The sequence below is a fragment of the Numida meleagris genome, chromosome 16, assembly GCF_002078875.1.
Source record: "Numida meleagris isolate 19003 breed g44 Domestic line chromosome 16, NumMel1.0, whole genome shotgun sequence".
Classification (NCBI taxonomy): domain Eukaryota; kingdom Metazoa; phylum Chordata; class Aves; order Galliformes; family Numididae; genus Numida; species Numida meleagris.
Genome location: NC_034424.1, coordinates 2,572,546 through 2,590,531, shown reverse-complemented (window position 1 = coordinate 2,590,531; position 17,986 = coordinate 2,572,546). Strand labels below are relative to the sequence as shown.

At 43.0% G+C, this 17,986-nt stretch overlaps 1 protein-coding gene across 7 annotated transcripts in view; it reads left to right on the top strand.

The window, feature by feature from the left end:
- The window catches only part of TNC (tenascin C), a 161,288-nt gene that overhangs the window by 13,926 nt on the left and 129,376 nt on the right, over window positions 1–17,986 (top strand). For 4 of the 7 annotated variants that reach the window (XM_021413966.1, XM_021413965.1, XM_021413958.1 and 1 more), the window contains exons 2-5: window positions 407–473; window positions 892–1,055; window positions 5,919–6,328; window positions 6,848–7,092. The exons of 2 other annotated variants lie outside the window; for them this stretch is intronic. The gene's annotated coding sequence lies outside the window, so the exon portion shown is untranslated. The remainder of the gene's footprint in view (window positions 1–406; window positions 474–891; window positions 1,056–5,918; window positions 6,329–6,847; window positions 7,093–17,986) is intronic. One more of the 7 variants, XM_021413961.1, reaches the window with a different exon arrangement.

Below are 17,986 nucleotides of genomic sequence, written 5' to 3'. Positions count from 1 at the left end.
GTAGAGAAGCTAGCTGCCGAAATCACAGCTAAATCCGAAACAAAGCTGATGATTTGGACAGATACAAGCTGTGTGGGCTTCTTGCCAGCGTTATATTTGCTTTTGTTCTCAAAAAAAAAAAAAGTAGTCCTGGGAGATGTAGGCTTGCAAACAGTGAGTCTCACTAAGGCATGTGCTTCCATTGGCTTTTTAGAAAATGTAATTTTCCAGTCAGCCAGCTTCATGCATTATTTCAGGCCATGGCGTGTTGCTTGCTTTTTGATCAGATGCACAGCGTGATAATGAATTGGGGGAGGGGTGGGGAATGGCTTGCTGCTGGCCCCTGCAGGTTTTTGTAATTGAGTGCAAGTGTTTAAAACTGTGTGGTGTCCATTGTTAACTGTCCTTGTCTGGGTCCGTTTTACAGATGTGGCTGTGGGTGCCTGTGCTGGGAGCAACCTGTGTGTGTTGCTCAAGTGCTTGATCCGGCAAAGGTGAGGCTGTTGTTAAGAAATACTCGGTGCCTTATTGACAGGAGTTCTTACGCTGTTCAGCACCGTGTAAGAAAATGAAGAGGATGAAACATTTTATGGTTCTTATATTAATGAATTTGAGCACGTGGCCATTTTTAGAAACCTGAGCAGTCATCAAGGATTCAATATAACATGTGACATTGGGGAAAGTGTGGGACTTGAGTAATTTAATGCTGAATCCTTACTTTGTGTGCATTTCCTGTGGGGTTTGGGGTATGCAGCTTATTGCCTGCATCAGCTTTCTGCTGTTAAAACTGTTAAGATCATTTAATAGTTGCAGTACATTCAATACTGTAGTTTTTAAGCCCTGCATTAATAGGGGCTAGGTAAGTGATTAGCACAAATGGAACTGTGAGTAATCCTGTGTTGCCTTTGTCAGGTCAAGCTTGGTGCAAGTCTAGTAGCAAAAAGGCCAAATACATGAGATGTGAGATGCTGAGGCAGAAGAGTTCTGTTGGATGGACTAATTAACAGCCTTGGCCGGAAGATCATTACATATATTGTGGACCCAAAGCCATGGCTTTCAGGGAGATGAAAAGGAAGGTGAGATGGATGAACGTGTACTGGGAATTTAAAGTAGCAGGAAGGCTCTTAGTAAAGCAAGGTAAGAGCAGATTGAGTAGATTTGGAGGAAGATGGTGGGAGTAGGAAAGAAAAGGATATCCATTTACCAGCAGCCTATTTTCTCCTTCTGTTGGAGAGAACTAGGTAATGAAGTTCATTCTATATATGAAGAGAAGTTGTGGAGTTGTGGTTTTGTTTTTGTTGTGTGTGGGTTTTTTTTCCTGTGCCAAAGCTCTGTGAAAGCAGCCTTACCACCAACTCTTTTCTCAGGGACTGGTTTACCCACGCCATTCCTGTAAACAGTTTCTATACAAACAATTCAGAAACTTCATAGTGCAATTAATCTGTGTCACTTCTGTATTCTGCTTCCTTTACCTTACAAGGCAACCAGACCTAGGCAGTATTAGGAAGAAATATTTTTATGGACAGACAGGCTCTAAAACTGCCATCTACCTGTGAGATGACAGGCATGCTCAAATAGCAAGAAGTCTGATGCTGAAGTTAGGCACTTGGTAGACCCAGGAGTTGTTTGACATTGTCTGCTTTTCTGTAACGCTTCACTCTTCCTGCAGTGGTCTTACTTCTCCCATGACAACAGATTGTTCCTACTTTTAATCATCTTCACTAGGCATATTGCCTATTCTGCCTGGTATGTAAAGGCTCTCTAACTCTGCTTGAGGCATGATTTTCTGTTTCAGACTTAGCACTGCACTGCTGAGGCTGCATGGCTTCTGTCTCAGGGCTGATTTGGAGCATGGCAGGGCTGGCAGCAAGCTGGCTTAGGATGAAGATGCAGCCACACTGGCCAACAGCTGCCTGGGATATTATTTAAAATGCTACTGGAGCACCCTTCCATTAAGTGGATTTAAGTATTTATAGGGGTTGATATACTGAGAGCAAGATAAATATTTGTCTTTATATCATTGGCAGGTCAGTGGCACAGCAGGGAAGAGAGATTGATGTTCTCCCCTGTGTTTCTACTCTTTTCCCATCAGTGCTAAGCTGCTGTTGACCCTGCTGCCTCCCGGCTAGATGTCTCTGCTCATCTGGCCCTGACAGTAAACAGGGTTGCAGGATGGAATGCAAGCTAATGAGCTTGGTAAGGTCTGCTGTCTCGGGCTCTTCCTCTATGAGCATCGCTTGCAAATTGCTGTGTTTCTGACAGGCAGCTGAAGGCCCAGTGAAAGTATTTCCCCAGCTGACTGTTCATCTTAAATTTTTCCCAAGTCTTATTCTTGTTTTTGAAGACTGTGATCTGCCTAACGTAATGCAGTGTGAAACTTGTCATGAAGTTGCAACAGGTTTTTGTAGCAGTTCTGCATTGCATCTCCATTTTACCTTGCTGTTCCATCCACAAGACCAGGTAATGCACATCCCTGGTGCTAGCAGGATGGGGATATGGCAGGGCTATATTTATCCAGACTTCTATCCCTTCCCTTCTTTACTTCCTCCTTTTTAAGACTAACAGTATTTGGATGGTAATTCTAGCCTTAAGCCTTGTGTAAATTCATTAAAGAACTTGCCTTTTGAACTGGAATTAGTACTTTGTTAAAGCTGTTTGTGTGTTCTGGGTCATGAACCTTCTAATTAGAGGCCCAGAGTACATCTGGGCTGTGCTAATTAAAGCTGCCTGCCCTGGAGCACAGAAGCAGAGGCATCATCTCAGCACAGTCAAGCTCCCGAGATCTCAGTTGCAGAAAAGCCTTTAGCTTCTGCACTGGATGCTGATTCACACCAGACAAGCCTCTGGTGTGAGGATATGGTGTCTGCTTGGATGGTAATCTTCTATTCCGCAGCATCCTCACTGATAAACCTTCTAGAGTCTTTCTCCTAACAGAAGTATGATATTCTCTATTTTGTTTTCTACCTGAAGCCTGTGTTATAAAATCCCTGCTCTGGTATGTGGACTGTGTGTCTTCCAGCCCTGTAGCTCCTTGCCAGTTCCTTCAGAATCTGCATTGCTGACTCCTGATTGCATTTTATTAGGACCAGTAGCACATGCCTCTATTTTCTCAGCTTAAGATCCCTATTAGTGCAAGTTGTTAGCGTGGCACAAGCAGCAGATGTTCAGGTCCTGGATATCTGAAAGCATCTGATTTGTGACAGGTACAGAATTTCTGGAGAGAACAGAGATCCATTCAGAAGAAAATGATGTCTTTTAGGAGTGTTGCTCAGGTATGAAGGAGCTGGGTGTATGAGCAAGAGCTTTTGTGGCTCTGGATTCTTTGAAGTGTTCATTAGAGTTGTACAAATCATTTACTTATGGTTTGATACTAAAATAAAAATACTTTGCAATGGAAGTGTTTTTGATAAACATCTCGGGCTTTTAAGAAATACTTCTGGGTTTATTTGCCCTTTAAACTTTAAGCCACCTGACTTCAGTGTTCTACCTTGCTTGGCTTTGGCTCTTAAGACTGGAGTACTACTTCCTGAAAGAAAAACAAAACTGGCCACATATTTTGGCATTTATCTACAAGTGCTTCTGGTTGGCGAGGGCTGCTTTACTTTTTGAACAGGGCAAAAAATAGTCCGGATCTAGTTATCATCAGCAAAATCTATTCGAAATGAAGAGGCATCGTATGGCCCTATATGGTGCAAGTCTTGGCAGTACTCTACTTTGATCAAATACAAATCAGTCAGGAGGTTTTTCCCCTTCCTCAGCATCTCTTTTGGCAGAGCCTCCATCTGTGGTTAGGGCTGGACAGCCTGGTGGCTGTCTGAAGCTGAAAAGAATGCCCACCGTGGGATGTGGTGAATAGCTCTATTCATAAGTCATCTTGCCCTCCCCCTTCCTCCCTCCAGTAATGCACTTGAGGTCTCCAGGATACTTGTGCAACCTTGGGCATAACACACCAGGCGGTGTGGAGAAGAGCACAGTACAGCCCGTCCTGAGGAACAGGGGCTGCACGTAGCTCCTGCTTTTGGAGCACGTCAGAAAAGCAGCTCATGCTTCTTCATTTCCTTCAGTGTAACCCTACTACTAGTCACCTTCTCCAAGGCCCAATTCCTTCCATTTCTGCAGTCTGGCTCAGTTCTGCTTCCTAGCAGACTTCGTGTATGTGGAGGGGAAAATGGCATTGCTTCCTTGGGTGCAGAGGCAGTTGCGTGGGCTGCTGAGCCAAGTGCCTGCTGCGTGCCTCTTGTTGTCCTGCCATAAGGGCACATGATTCTGGGCTTGGGAAAGAACTTCTTTAAGGATTTTGAAAGCTTTTGTCATTTTCTGCCTCCATGAAGCTTGACTGCTGGAAGAACTTGGCAAACCAGTGAGCTGCCCTGCTCGTTCTTGTTTATTTTACCAGTGGAGAAGAAAATGTGGGAAGCAGGAGGGAAAGCAAACAGAAGGTGGGAGGGAAGGGATATGCAAGAGTTAAAAATAAAACCAAGAAACATGTAAGAGGTAAAAATGGAAGTGAAACTTCCTGAAGTTAAATTTATAGAATTTTGTAAATAAATGTTAGTCCTGAAAGGAATGATTTTCGTGGCTGGCGCAACAGCGTTGCTTGACTGTGATGGAGGCCTTGCCCAGTCAGCTGCCTCTCTCTCTCCATTCACACTGTTCTCCTGTGCCCTTATCCTGATCCTCCAAGCTGCACTAGGAAGAAGTTTGACTGGGTGATACAGCTACAGCCAATCTTTTAGCTCTGTCTACTTCCAGAAGTGTGTCATCTTTGCTTTGCAAGAAGTTCTGGATATGTGAGTGAGTGGCTGCGTGGTGCTGAGCTGCCTGCTGGGTTAAACCCCAACACATGATGTGCCATGAGGGTGATTCCTTAGAGATGGGGTCAAGCTCAAAGCACGACATATGAACTGGCATGCCTAGCAATAGACAGTCCTTGTCTTGAAGAGTTTTGAGATGTGAGGAGATGGCTCAATGCAAAATACCAGATGAATTGCGGTTCTTTTGAGGTTGTAACGTTTATTCCTTAAAGTAGCAGGCTGAAGGTGAAGTACACACTGAGAGCTGGACTTGCTGGTTATAAACTTCCGATCACATTAATGCTGTTTGCAGCACTTTATGCTGTCTTCATGAGGAATTAGGAACATGTATTCCTTAGTTCAGTGTATTGCATAGTCTGGGATGAACTGAAGCCGTGAGAGGATCTTTGGTGTAATAAATAAAAACATACCAAGGAGCTTTCAGGTTATATGTTAAATTACACCAGAACACAATGTCAGCTTTAGATCTACCTCACTTCTCTTCCTTCCAGGCTAAGAGGTGTCCTGTAATAAAAGCTTGGGTGGTTTTTTTTTTTCCTACTTCCCCGAATGAGCTGCTCTCATGTTTCTTTGGGTTACATATGCTTTCAGATACAGTTCCAGTCAAATGACAGCATGTTTGCTGGAAAAAGTGAGCTGAAGAGATGATGGGTGACTGGAGACTTTTTTTTTTTTGTCTGGAGTTCTGAGTTCACAGCTAGGAAAGCAGTCATGGCACTTGAAGTGCAAATTTCCCCTACATGGCCCGCTATTTAATTCTGCAGGAACATGCTGAGACAGACTTAGGGAAGAGGATGGGATTTACCCTTTCATGAGTAAAACTTTTCAAAGTGAGATGAAGAATAAAGACAAACTGTTTTCCTTTTCCTCTGCCTGGCTCAGGGGTTTATTTCTTTGGCAGTCTGGAAAAACGTCTGTCCCTCCCATCTCTCCAGTCAGTCACACCATAAACTGCTCATAGTACTTGGCTGCCCTGGGTGATTCCTTTCTGTAGAACAGAGCTAGCTCCACTGGGCTGTTAAATGCTTTGTTTTAATGTGTGACCACTGTGTATGTTTACGGAGCATCTCTTAAGTAACCTCATTTATCTGGTCCGTAAGAGACACGTTCTTCCTGTTCCTTCAGGTCTTCGGAAGAAGATGCTCTTCTGGTGGAAGCTGTCTAGTCTTGACTCAACAATTTTCATTCCATTGGACCTGTCGGTTGTCCCCACCACTAGAAAAAGCACTTCCTTTTCAATAGTACGATTTCTCCAGCCTGTGAAGCCAGACATGACTGGTCAGCTTTTGTCTGCACTGACTGCTGGAAGCTCTGCATCACACCTGGCCCCAGCAGCCTGCTTGGAGGTGGCAGTCTGGGTGCTCACGGCTGTTCTCTGACAGTGCAGGACCATCCTTCTGGAGCTCAAGCAGCAGGAGACTCAGCACTGCTCTCAGTTGTCCCTTCTGCCTGTCATTCCTACCAGGGAAGCTGCTGTCGTTTGCCTGGGGATACCTCTGTTAACAAAAGCCCCTATACTTTAAGGAGGCATTCAGGTGCTTGTTTCTTTCTGTAGCATCATGTGGTATGATAACTGTAAAGCAAGGCATGCAGTTGTGGTTTGGGAGAACTGACTTATTAGACTCGCATCCTAGCCAAGGTTTTCTAAACTGCTGAGGGTTTTTTTATTAGAATACTTCTTAGCATCAGGGCTGAACAGTGCTGCAGTAAATCAGAACCTGAAGAAATCATCAAACTGGCTCTTGAAAGAAGAGTAATCATGCATTTAAGGCCAAGGTTTTTCAAGGAGACAAGGATAATAACAAAAACTGTCATTCTCTAATACTTGCATGAGAGTTTGGGTATGTGGTTATCTAGGAGACAACCAATAAACATCTGGCTGCTCTCAAATCCACAGGGCTTGTTTCTTGTTATAGTTGGCAAATGGTATGTAGCTTTTCTTATGCAAAGTACTTGAGCAGAAAACATCTTCTCTGTAGTGAGGCACTGATAAAACTATTTAGTTATCTTTGTTTTCCTAACTTTGCCCCCTGACCTGATGGATTGCATTCCAGGTTGCATAGGACTGCCTGAGCCTTAAGCCTGGTGCTGGAGATTGCTGCTGGACACGAATGCCACTGGCAGCTGGACAGGCTTGCCTGAAGGGCAGAATGTGTGCTGAACACCCAACATCAAATCAGGACAGAATCTCCTGCATCACCTTGAGGCATCATTTTTGACCACTTGGGTTGTGCGCTGGTTGTTTCTCTCTTTGGGCTTCCAGAAAAAGTGGGATCTGATAACCGAACTCTCTGACCAGGTATGGTGGTACTCTCAATTACCTTTGTTCCTTCTGATTTTAATTCTTAGGAATTGAGAGGCTGTTTCTGCTGATTAGGTTTCACTGGCCAATGTACAGCTGGATGTGAAATGCAGGAATCCTGAAACGGTGGCAGAACTTGGAAGTTACACAGTCCTAAAACTGGAGAAATACAAAAGCTGGGTTGATTCAAGTAATTGCAGGTTGGAGGTTAACTGCTCTGTAGGCAAGCTGCAAGGCACAGCTTGGTGAGCAGGAGCTTTGGGCTTGGATGAGCTGACGTGCCAAAGCTGGCAGGAGAAGTTGGGTACCGTTGAAAGAAATGTTGTTCTTGTTAATAAAGTGGAAGCTTCAGAAGTTGAAAGTCACTAAGGAAACAAGAAACCTTGGCTCCAGTGGGACAGGGAGTATGTGAGGGTGTCTTTGTTCACTTCCAATTTGTTTTCACTCGAGCTACTGTTTCATCAATATTGTCCTCGAAACCTTGGCTGTTACCCAAGGAGGAAAGCTAAAAGTGATGGAATGCCTTTCCAAAAAGCATTGAAACAAAACGATTGGTAGCCTCACGAGGTCGAAGGCTTCTATAGGCAAGTTTCAGGTGTGGCTGAACTGTTGTGTATTAGGGCCTTTTTCTGAACAGTTCTCTAAGCCTGCTTTGAGAAACCTCAGTCCTTAGTGTATGGTGTAGTCAGCTTTAGGCGTGTAACGGCAGTAGCCATATTTATTACCTCTTATAAATCTCAGTGATTGTTGCTTCTCCTGGAGCTGCAGTAGGAGAATAGAGATAAATGACTGCATTGTCACAAAAACACTCTGCCAAAATCCTTGCTGTGTATCTAGTCTTCCTCTCTTTTTTTGGGGGGGGAGGACGGTGGAATAATGATCTGCATTACAATTGTTTCCCATATACGGAACCGTTCTTCAGCCCTGCTCTCTTCTTACAAATCTGTGTATCAATCAGAAGTCCTTGAATTCATCAGAAGTCCTTAAATCCCTCTTAGTTTTTCTGGGGAATGTGATGTACTTGACACTCTTAACTCTGTCTCAGACCATGTCCATGTTGCTTGAGTCTGCCTGCTTGCTCTGTAGGAGCAAGTTTGGGTTACTCAGTTATCAAGGCAGGCATCCTGTTGTGAACTGGATGCAGAATGTCACATTTGAATTTAACTGTGGCTGAATCTGATCTGTTGCTTAGAGACAGTCTTTCTGAGCAGTATTAAGACAGCAGGTTCCATAGGAGCTACAAAACATTTCGAACTTCAGATGAGAACTGGATCTTGTCTTTGCCTCGGTGATTTAACTTCTCATACAGCTGCTGCTTCTGAACAGGGGAAGCTTTCAAATCTACCTTAGGTCCACAGATGGCTAAATGCTTTTTTTTCCTAATAGGAGACAACTGTTGCTGTTTCCATCTTGCCTAAAGATTTTTGCTCAGAAAGTGGACTGGTATCTCTGCCAAAGATTGGCGCTAGTTCTGCTGCTAATGAGATTGATGAGAACTGCAGTCACCCATACTTGAAACATTTGGGCAAAGTTTTTGATAGATTCTAGACATATTTGTTCTTCAAATAAGAACTTCTATGGTATTGTTACCTCCATGGTCATTTCTCCCATACTCTAGGCCTAAAGCACTTCCTTTTTCTTCTAATGAGCCAAATGAGGTCTTTGCATTTATCAGTAATGAAAGGTATGTTTACAGCATGGTCTAATGTAGAAGTATATAGTTTAGTGTTCTGGAATCAGTTGGGTTTTGACAGGATTAAGCTATAATCTTACACACAAGAGCACACTAACTGCTGTCATCTTATGCAGCTATGATTGCAAGAATCTGAGCTTATGCATTTCAAGCAAGCTTGATGTCTGCAGCTGTGCTTCAGTTTGCAATAGATGTTTAGGTCATTGTGGGTATCCCTTGACTGTAAGCAGAAAGCTGGTATTCTGTTCACTTGAAAAGCAGGTACAGCACAAGTGTAGATAATGCTATTCTAAGGTGGAGAGGTTGTGGTTTTGGAAAGAGAAAGCACATCTCATTGCCCCCTTTGAGTGAATGAAGAGGCAACATCTTTTCTATGGGCTCAGTGACATGGGACAAAAAGAAGAAAAAAGTGATCTAAAAATGCACCTAGGACAGTTTGGCTGTGCAGGATTCAAAAGATATTGTTCTGAGGCAGATTGAACGTGGTGATAATTTGGCTTATATAAGTTCTGCCTTTTGGCTGCCTGTTAACACTGACAAATCCTGGCATAACAAAGCTACGAGGTGTGGGGCCAGCTGGTCCTTTGTGTCTGAACAGATCTTGCAGGCCATGTGCAGATGATTACAGAAATACGATGCATTCATCCTGGGTTTAGGTACCTTGTGTGGGGCTCTGGAACTAGTAACAGCAAAAGTCCATCAGCAATGTGGTGTACCAGGGCTCTGCGTTCCTGAGTGCTCTGCAGCTTGGAGGGTTGCAGCTAGCATCATCTATTTCCCTAGCATTTGCTTTCAGAACAACTCAAAATATCTTAAGTTTTGAAGTAACTTTTAGGCAGCCTTATCTATATAGCATCTAAATTTAGCTCAAGGAAATGTTCTTTGTGTTCATTATGGGCTTTTAGGATGTCAGAGAGAAGAACACTATGTACTCTGAATATACTATACTACTGAATTTGACATGCATTGTCACTCTTCAGCTTTGAAGCTGAGTATCCATCTCTGATTTTTCTGGAAACATGTTTGCCAGCTGTGGGAATGCTGAAAGACAGGGACTTCTGAACTGTGCGGTGTGTACAGAACTGCACAGCTGGAAGCCTGGTCAGCAAGGCTAATATGGGAATTGCTGATTTCTGTTAAAATGGAATTGCTATTGAGAACGCTGTCATTAAGTCCTGGCTGGCAAGAGAAGGGGTGTTAGACAACTGGGTGGCTTTGGGAGTTGCCCACGGAGAATATAGTGATGATTAAGAAAGCATAAATTGGCTAGCAAAGCCTGAGGGGGTGGATTAATCTGGCCTTCCAAAATTGACCAAATCAGGAAAACCATAATTACAACTGAGCATTAAGAAGTAGTTCCACAGTTTGGCCGGATTCCTATTTGTTCAAATTAACAAAGCTATGACTATAAGTCAGGATCACTGTTATTCTTGTCAGGGCTTCTCTTTGCAGTTGCAAATGCTTGAGCTTGAAAAGATGACAGAAGAAACACTTTGCACAGCTTGAGCTGCAGGGTGCTCTTGTACCATCTGTCTGACCTCTTGCACTGCAAGCAATACATTTTTTTGTGATTCCTCTATGGAACACCAACTTCTGTTAAACTGCTTCCTGAGGCACTTGATCTCTAGGTATTAAGGGAGAGATCCTGGTCCTCACCTTCTGGAGTACTGAGAGACTGATCCTTTGCTTGATGTATTCCAAAGGTTATTCACCACCTCTGTTAAGGAGCTGTACCTTGTAAGCTTATTTCCTTCCTTAATACTTGACTTTTATTCTTAACAATTTTTTGTCTTTTATTATAAAAGCCATTTAATGCCTAGTAGTTTTCCTTCCTAAGGATAAGCTTTAAATGTAATGACACTGACTAATTACAAGTGCCTTAGTGCACAGTCAAGGCTACTAGAGAATGCATTGTTTCAGAGTGAGGATCTGGGGAAGGTTTCAGCTTTTGGATCCAGTTCATGAGTCTTAGCATTTGCGTGTCTGGGCTTGGGAGGGATGGGGTACGGTGAAGTGCATCTGTGCTGTATTTCTCTGTGAAAAGGAGTGGAATAGGCGAAGAATTTGTTCCGAGGAATTTAGTTACTCCTCTAAATTGTTGTGGAAAAACACCTACAGCTGCTCAGCAGCCACCACCCTAACAACAGAGGAACAGCACTTGGTCTGCGTTCAAGCGGTATCATGTAGTGGCCTAAGAGGCACAGTTGTCAAAGTGTGCTTTCCTGTTACTTTCCATTTACTTGTTATTGGTGTTCCATAGTGCTGTTGTTGCACTGAGTCATTTCTTCCAAGTGTCTTGCAACTTGCACTCCCAAGTTGGTTTCAGCAACCATGCTTTAAACCATGAATTTCATATGGAAGTGCTGGCATTGTGCAAGAGCTTCTCTAGGTACTATATTCTGTTCCATAGTATGTGGCTGTGTGCATTAGGAAAGGGGCCCTTTGGCTTTGGTGGGTTTGCTGAGGTGGAGAGCATTGCACTTCTACAGACTAAGCAATGCACTTGTGCTGGTAAAATGTTGATCTTTAAAGACAGCAGATGCTTGTCACTAACAACACATCCTTAAAGCAGATGGGAGCAGTAATAATACTGTAAGAAAGTGGTGAAACAGCACTACCAGGGCCTGGAAGAGACCAAGTGCCCTCCTGGTGATGACGTACTTCATACTTTCACATCCAACTGCTGAGTACAACTCTTAGTGCCCCACAGGGTACTTGGGTGTTCCTGCTTCCCTTTTTTGAGGGTAGCTCTTTTTTGAGCTCCAGGAATTTATTACTGGGCCATATTCATGTGCTGCTTTTGATTGTACCTGTGTGATCACTGAGTGATAATTCCCTTGCGTTATTTTGTTATCTGTAGCACCTTTTCTCTCCACTCCTGCAACTCTACTCTTATAGACAAGTAAGCCCTGTTCTTCCTTTGAGGCAAGATGAGTTGAAGTTTAGACCCAGTACACCAGTCTAAGGAAGTGTGTGAAGTATTTTTGGACTTAATGGATATAGAAATTACAACTCTTTTTTTTCATGTGCTTAGAATAGCTGGCTCCAAATCTACCTTAAACCGGTATTTTGATACTTGAGCTTGGAGCTGTGGATGGGAGTGATGTATGTAGTGATAGCATATAGCCCTGAACGTGATGCTGTCAGTTAGAAAGCCTTTTGTGGGTTGGTTCCAGAAACCTCCTGCCAGCATTTCCCCAATACTGTCTGCGCTTGCTCAGGTGGCATTTAACATGCCCATGCAAAATGGGGGTGCCTTTTTTCCTCCTTTGCCATCTTTTCAAACCCAGACCTCTTGTGCTATGATTCCTGGAGGACAGAATCAGTTCAATTGTTTGATTTGTTTGGAACAAACCAATATTTAGTGCCAACAGTGACACCCAGTAAAGGATCAACTGAGAGCCAGGACTGAGAAACCAGTCAGTCTCTTGCAGGATTCACCATCTCTGTTTGTTGCAGATATCTGTCTATGCTGTGTACACCAGTGTACAGATATACACGCTGTTCACACATGCTGCTGAGTACTTTATGCAACAAGAAGGAAGCAATGACTGTCCTTCCCCAGCCGCTGAATACGTTCACAGCCAATTATTTACTCAGAGTGCACTTTTTGGAAACTAGCCTAGGTTTATTCCAATTGTGTTGGGTTTTTGGTTTTTTTTTTGTTTGTTTTCCATTTAGGATGAAAAATGAACAAGAGGGGTCCTTGCGAGATCTGTTTAGCTTTAGGAGCCTTTTCACGTCTGAGATTGTCTTTTGGTGCGCTTTCACTTTGTAATGTTTAAGCACTGTCATTGCATTACATGACAAATGACTCTGAAATGGCTTGCTCTTCCATCTTCTCTCCAGTGGCTGCACTATGTACACAGTGAAGTGTGTATTTTGGGAGTGTTTTCTGCTTTGTATAAATGTGATGCTACAACGGGAAAGCTACTGTAGTGAGGTCTTTGTTGCTTGCTTTAAGTGCGCATCACAGCATTGGACTGGTCCCGGACCCAATACTGTCTTTTGTACGGAAAGAACAGTGTTTTTTGGCTGCACTTTGTCATATGTGTACTTCAGCCACAACTGCAGCTCTAATGTTCTACCTTAGATTCAGCATTTCCTTCTACCTGAGTCTGTCTTCCCCTACACTGATATAAAACAAAAACTGCTATTAAAATCAGTGGAGTATTCTGTAGCTCTCTAGCTTTCAGTGTTCTTACAAAGGAATAATTAACAGTAATTTGTTTTGTTAGATTTCTGTGAGGTTACTTGTTCTGAGCAGACTTCCTCTGATCATTACTTATGCAAGAAGTTCAGTTGGAGTCTGTCACTAGTTTGTATCCCCAAAGCTGATGTGTATGAAATGAGAAGGAACGATGCTATGTTTAGAGCCACAGTCAGCAAAAAGGGGACCACTGGTCACTGGCCTCTTGTAATTGCTTCGCCTTGTGGCAACAGGTTTGGCTTGAGTTTTTAGCTTTTGCTGTACAGAGAAGAAATGAAAAACTCTGCACCCAAAATTGGAAGAAACCTTCATGTAATGGATGGCTCTTTTCTTAAATGGCACGCATTTATCTTTTGTGAATGGCATGTGGTCACAGTTGGGACATTGGGTTTTGTCCCAAAAGACGTGCAATCTGTGTGTCTGACGCAGCTCCTGCGACTCAGTTCCCATGCTTTGAGTTTAAGACTGAAGAGGACTGTCCTCATCTTCAGAAGTCCATTTTGTAACTACACTTAGCCTCCAAGTTTACTAAGGATGCCAGCAGTGACCAAATACAAAACCACTATCATCCGGTATAAGCTACAAGGCAGGAAAAGACTTCATGTGTATTTAAAGCATATTCAAATACAAACCCATATTGGAAACTAATGTATTCTACAAAGAATTGGAAAGAATTTGAAGTGCTTTAGGGCTTCTTGTGATTTTATTTTATTTTAGGCAAACTCAAGCAGCATCCCGTAAAAGAACACCACCTACATTAAAGACATGGTAGAAGAAGAGGTAGGGAGACAGAAGGAAGGAGAACAGTATCTGAAGAACACTAGCTTCATTTCAGAAAAGGAAACAACCCATGTGACATGCAAAAGCAATGAGTTTTAATAGCTTTTAATATGTTTTTAAACATTTCCATCACCCCTCTACATTTTCAGACACAGCTTGGCCATAAATCAAAGTAAAAACAAACACACGCATCCAAGCTAGCCATTAGGCTGAAACAGAAATAAAACACTGGAGGGGGTGGGAGAAGGCGGGGGAGTACTGAGTTTACATCAGCAAGGTTAAGGAACAGGCAGACAAAACATTCAGCAGCAGGGGGAATACATCCTGCTTTCATTTTGGCCTGCTCACAAGCCAGTGCTAGAAATGGAAACTTGTTGATTGTACTAGCCAGCTATGGGCAAGTAAGCTGCATTGCTTTGCAAGTGAGAGGTCTGCTGGGAAGTGGTGGTACTTAGGACTTGCTTTTAATGTCAGCCTGCTCCAAAGCTACTGCAGAAGCCACTTGTTGACTGAAGCTTATTTCCGTCCCTCAAATGAGGGATCAAGTATCAGTGTTCTTTGCTGCTTCTGTCTCTAGTTGTGTTAGGCCTTGGCTGGTGCTAGTCAGTTTAATGCAATGAGGCCATTATCTCCTTTATTACTTTAGAAGAGTATTTCTAGGTCTGCACTTATCCTCTGTTTTAGGTCAGTAAAGGAAATCAGTTGTATATGATGCTCTAGAGTCAGTTTCATACATTGCAAGACAGAGAAACTGCCAGAACTTAAGTGAGAGCACAGCTGAAATCATAGAATCATTTAGATTGAGGAAGAACTGCAAGATCTTGAGGTCTAAATGTTCACTGACACTACCATGTCTACCACTAAACCTCATCCGTAAGTGCTACATCCATATCTCCTAAATACCTCAGGGACAGTGACTCCACCACATCCCTGTGGTGGGGTGGGGCAGCCTGTTCCAATGCTTCACCACCATGTATTTTCTGAGCACTGTCTTTGTGCCAAAGACTAATTTTTCTATTGATAATCACCTTAAACTCAGCCTGTCCTCATTATTTCATTTAACAGAGTCTGGGTCATCAGGAGCCTAGGGCTCCTTTGTTTTGTAGAAACTCCTCCCTAGGCACAGAGCCATCAGTCAATAGGATGCACTTTCCTTTCTTAGTAAAAGTTGATAAGAGGTAGTGAAGAGGAACAGCCCAATCATTGATGCTTTTGTAATTTTCTTCCATCTGTCTTATCAACCCCATCTGTTCTCAGAAGACTTCTAAGGATGGAGACTAGCATGATGAGAATACCAATAATGATGTCTTTATAGTCTAGACAGGCAGAACAGAGAAGAAATTTCAGCAACCTATTGAAGGTAATGCAGCAGGCAACTGGCCTGACCACGTCGATGGTGTTCCTATGCAGTATGATTCTCAGTAATACATGCTGTTAGTTCAAGTGTCCACATGTGTACTCTCTTGGAGTGCTGACAGATTGAGCTCTAGTAGGTTCAGCAGCCTTATTCTGATGTTGCTTTCTCCAGCCGTCTGTTCGATCCCTGAGCCAGAGGGAGAGCCTTGTGTTTCAAGGCAGCTGGATGGGATGTCTGTGTCCTTGTCACAGGTCGCAGATGAGCATCCTCTTGCAAAGCTCTGTTTAGCAAAGCTCTGTTTAGTAGGCTCAAAAAGCCCTTCAGATTCTCCCCTGCTAACAAAGCTGTGGATCTTTACAGCTGCCATCCAGTTGTTCTGAACCTCTGCTGATTAGCACCATCTAAGGCGTAAGTGGTCACCTTAGGTGAAAGGCACTCCCTTGTTTTATAGAGCACTGAAGCTTTAGGCTGATGAAAGTTTTATTTCCTGGATTGGGAAAAAAATAAAATCCATGGGTTTTTCACCCACAGCCTCTACTATACTTAGAATGTCTTAAACCACTGCAAGCTTCAGACCTGAAGGGGTTATTATGTGTATGTACTTGTATTTGTTTTTTTTATTGTGAAAGAATAATCAAAAGAGATTTTGTGGTTCTGTTTGGCAATGATGAAGTAATTAAATTGTGTTTTGAGGAACGGTGGGGAAAGAAATGATGAGAGATGGGGAGGGGTGGAGGGAAGCAAAGGAGGAGATTCAGGAGTTACTGAGAATAACTTACTAACCCTTCCCTGATTGCTCTTGCAAGCCACAGTCTTTACCTCACAAGGGTGGATTGCTGCCAAGGGAAAGAGAATTAAGATCGCATCAAACCCTGCACTTCTTATTTAAAGACATTAAAAGCTAGAAAAGTACCCAGACCGCCCTGGAAGGTTCTAAGTAGCCCCTGTATTGACTCATCCAAAAAGATTCCCCTATTGTCCTGTATTTTCCAGCCTGCCAGACAAGCAAGTGTTTCAGAGCATATAAGTGTGTATACACATGTATGTATGTATGCCATAGCAACAGAATTCATAACAGCTTCAGGGTTTCCACGTCAGGCACCTGGAATGAAAGCAGTACGCTGTAGTGACCAAAACACTGGAGACGTTCACAGCACTGTCAGCCCTCAATATTCAGTTTTAATTCCAATAATCTTGAAAACTACATTTCGTCTTTTGAATCCTTGGGTTTTGGTTTCCTGTAATTAGGTGAGGTGATCAGAATTTATTTTCCTCTCAAGTCTTAAAATTCTTCGGCCAGACTCTTACTGGGGAGGCTGTGGATTGCTAAGTAACTTCCCCTTTTTCCTATCCCAAATGTTTGGACGTGTGCAATTCCAAATTAGCATGTGCTTGCATTTTTGTGTCTTTAAAGTCCGTCTGATCAATTTGCCAATTGGAGGTGGATGCACTGCAAATACGCAGCTGTAAGCAGGCGTGCGGAGTGCCCCGAGCAAGGCTTGCCAAGGGGAGAGTGGAACATCAGGTCATTAAGGAAGAACATACACTGCTGCAGAGATCTGCCGTTGTGGTGCACGATGGAGCAGCACGTAGGTGTTTGGGGAAATGTGATTTTTCCAACAATAGGGAGGGTTGTGGGAAAGCTGAGGAGAGTTCAAAATTTGGTTTGGATCCAACTTTCCTCTAAAGTGATTAATTTACTACAGAAGTCACTGCTGGGGGTAGAGAGAACAGAGGAGTTCTGTGTTGTTCCTTTTTCACATATGTTAGGAAACCGTTCTTATTTCTGAGTGCATCTCTCCTTTGTTACCACCCTAGAGCCAGTTCAGAAGAACAGCCAATTTTGAAGAACACTTTCTCTCAGTAGAGCTTAAGTAATACGAGAGCAACATGCATTGTTGTGGGTGCAGCAGTCCTGCAGAGAATTTCCTGACCACTCACTAAGCAGCTTTGAGCATACTTGCAGTAAACATGACTGGTGAGAAAACAGCATTTAATCAAAAGAAAACTTCATCTGTGATGTACAGTAGTTGAGAGCTTTGTCTTTTCTCAAGATGCATGTCCAAATACTCATTTCTGGTTTTGAATTTGAGTCCTTGAATGCAAGCTTTGCTGTAGTATCCAGGTATTTTGTATGTATTGCAACTGAGCTTGGCTTCTTGCATGGAAAACCAGGACAAACCATTGCCTCAGACATAGTTAGACAACTAGCAGAAAGAAAGAGTCAAAGGGGAACAGGGAAAGAAATAGGCGTGTTGAGCCCTGGAGCTTTCCCGTACTGCACGTGTCTCCTTTCCTTGGCAACGGGGAAATTTACATACGTATATCCTTCTGAAATCCCCTTGTATTTGCAAAGATATCACCTCTGTCGAAGAGGTGTTCTTTAAATTAGTAATTCTCTACTTTCTATTTACTCTGTGCATGCCAAGGGTTTGAGTCAGAGCTTTGCAGTCAGATTCTCCTCGACTGGTTCTGATTAGAGGCCGAGTGATGGAGCAGAGGGTCTGGCATGGCTCCAACTGGATTCCATGATGTCTCGACTTTAATGTAGTTAAATCCCAGACCTGGTGGTGTAGTTTACTGCTGTTGACTTTCACCTTGCCTGTGGAACTGCAGAAAGCACAGCATGCTTTAGCTGACTTAAGGTCAAAGGCAAAATTCTTAGCATGGTTCTTTTTAGAGCCAATCAAATAATCAATAATACTGTACTATTACTAAAAACAATTGTAACACAAGCTACTTCTGTTTGTACTAGTATATTAATGGAGATTGTCTGCCCAGTCGTCTTTGAGATTCTTGTTTCATACCAGACATTGCTACTGCTCCTAAGCAGTAAAATGGTCCCTTCCGG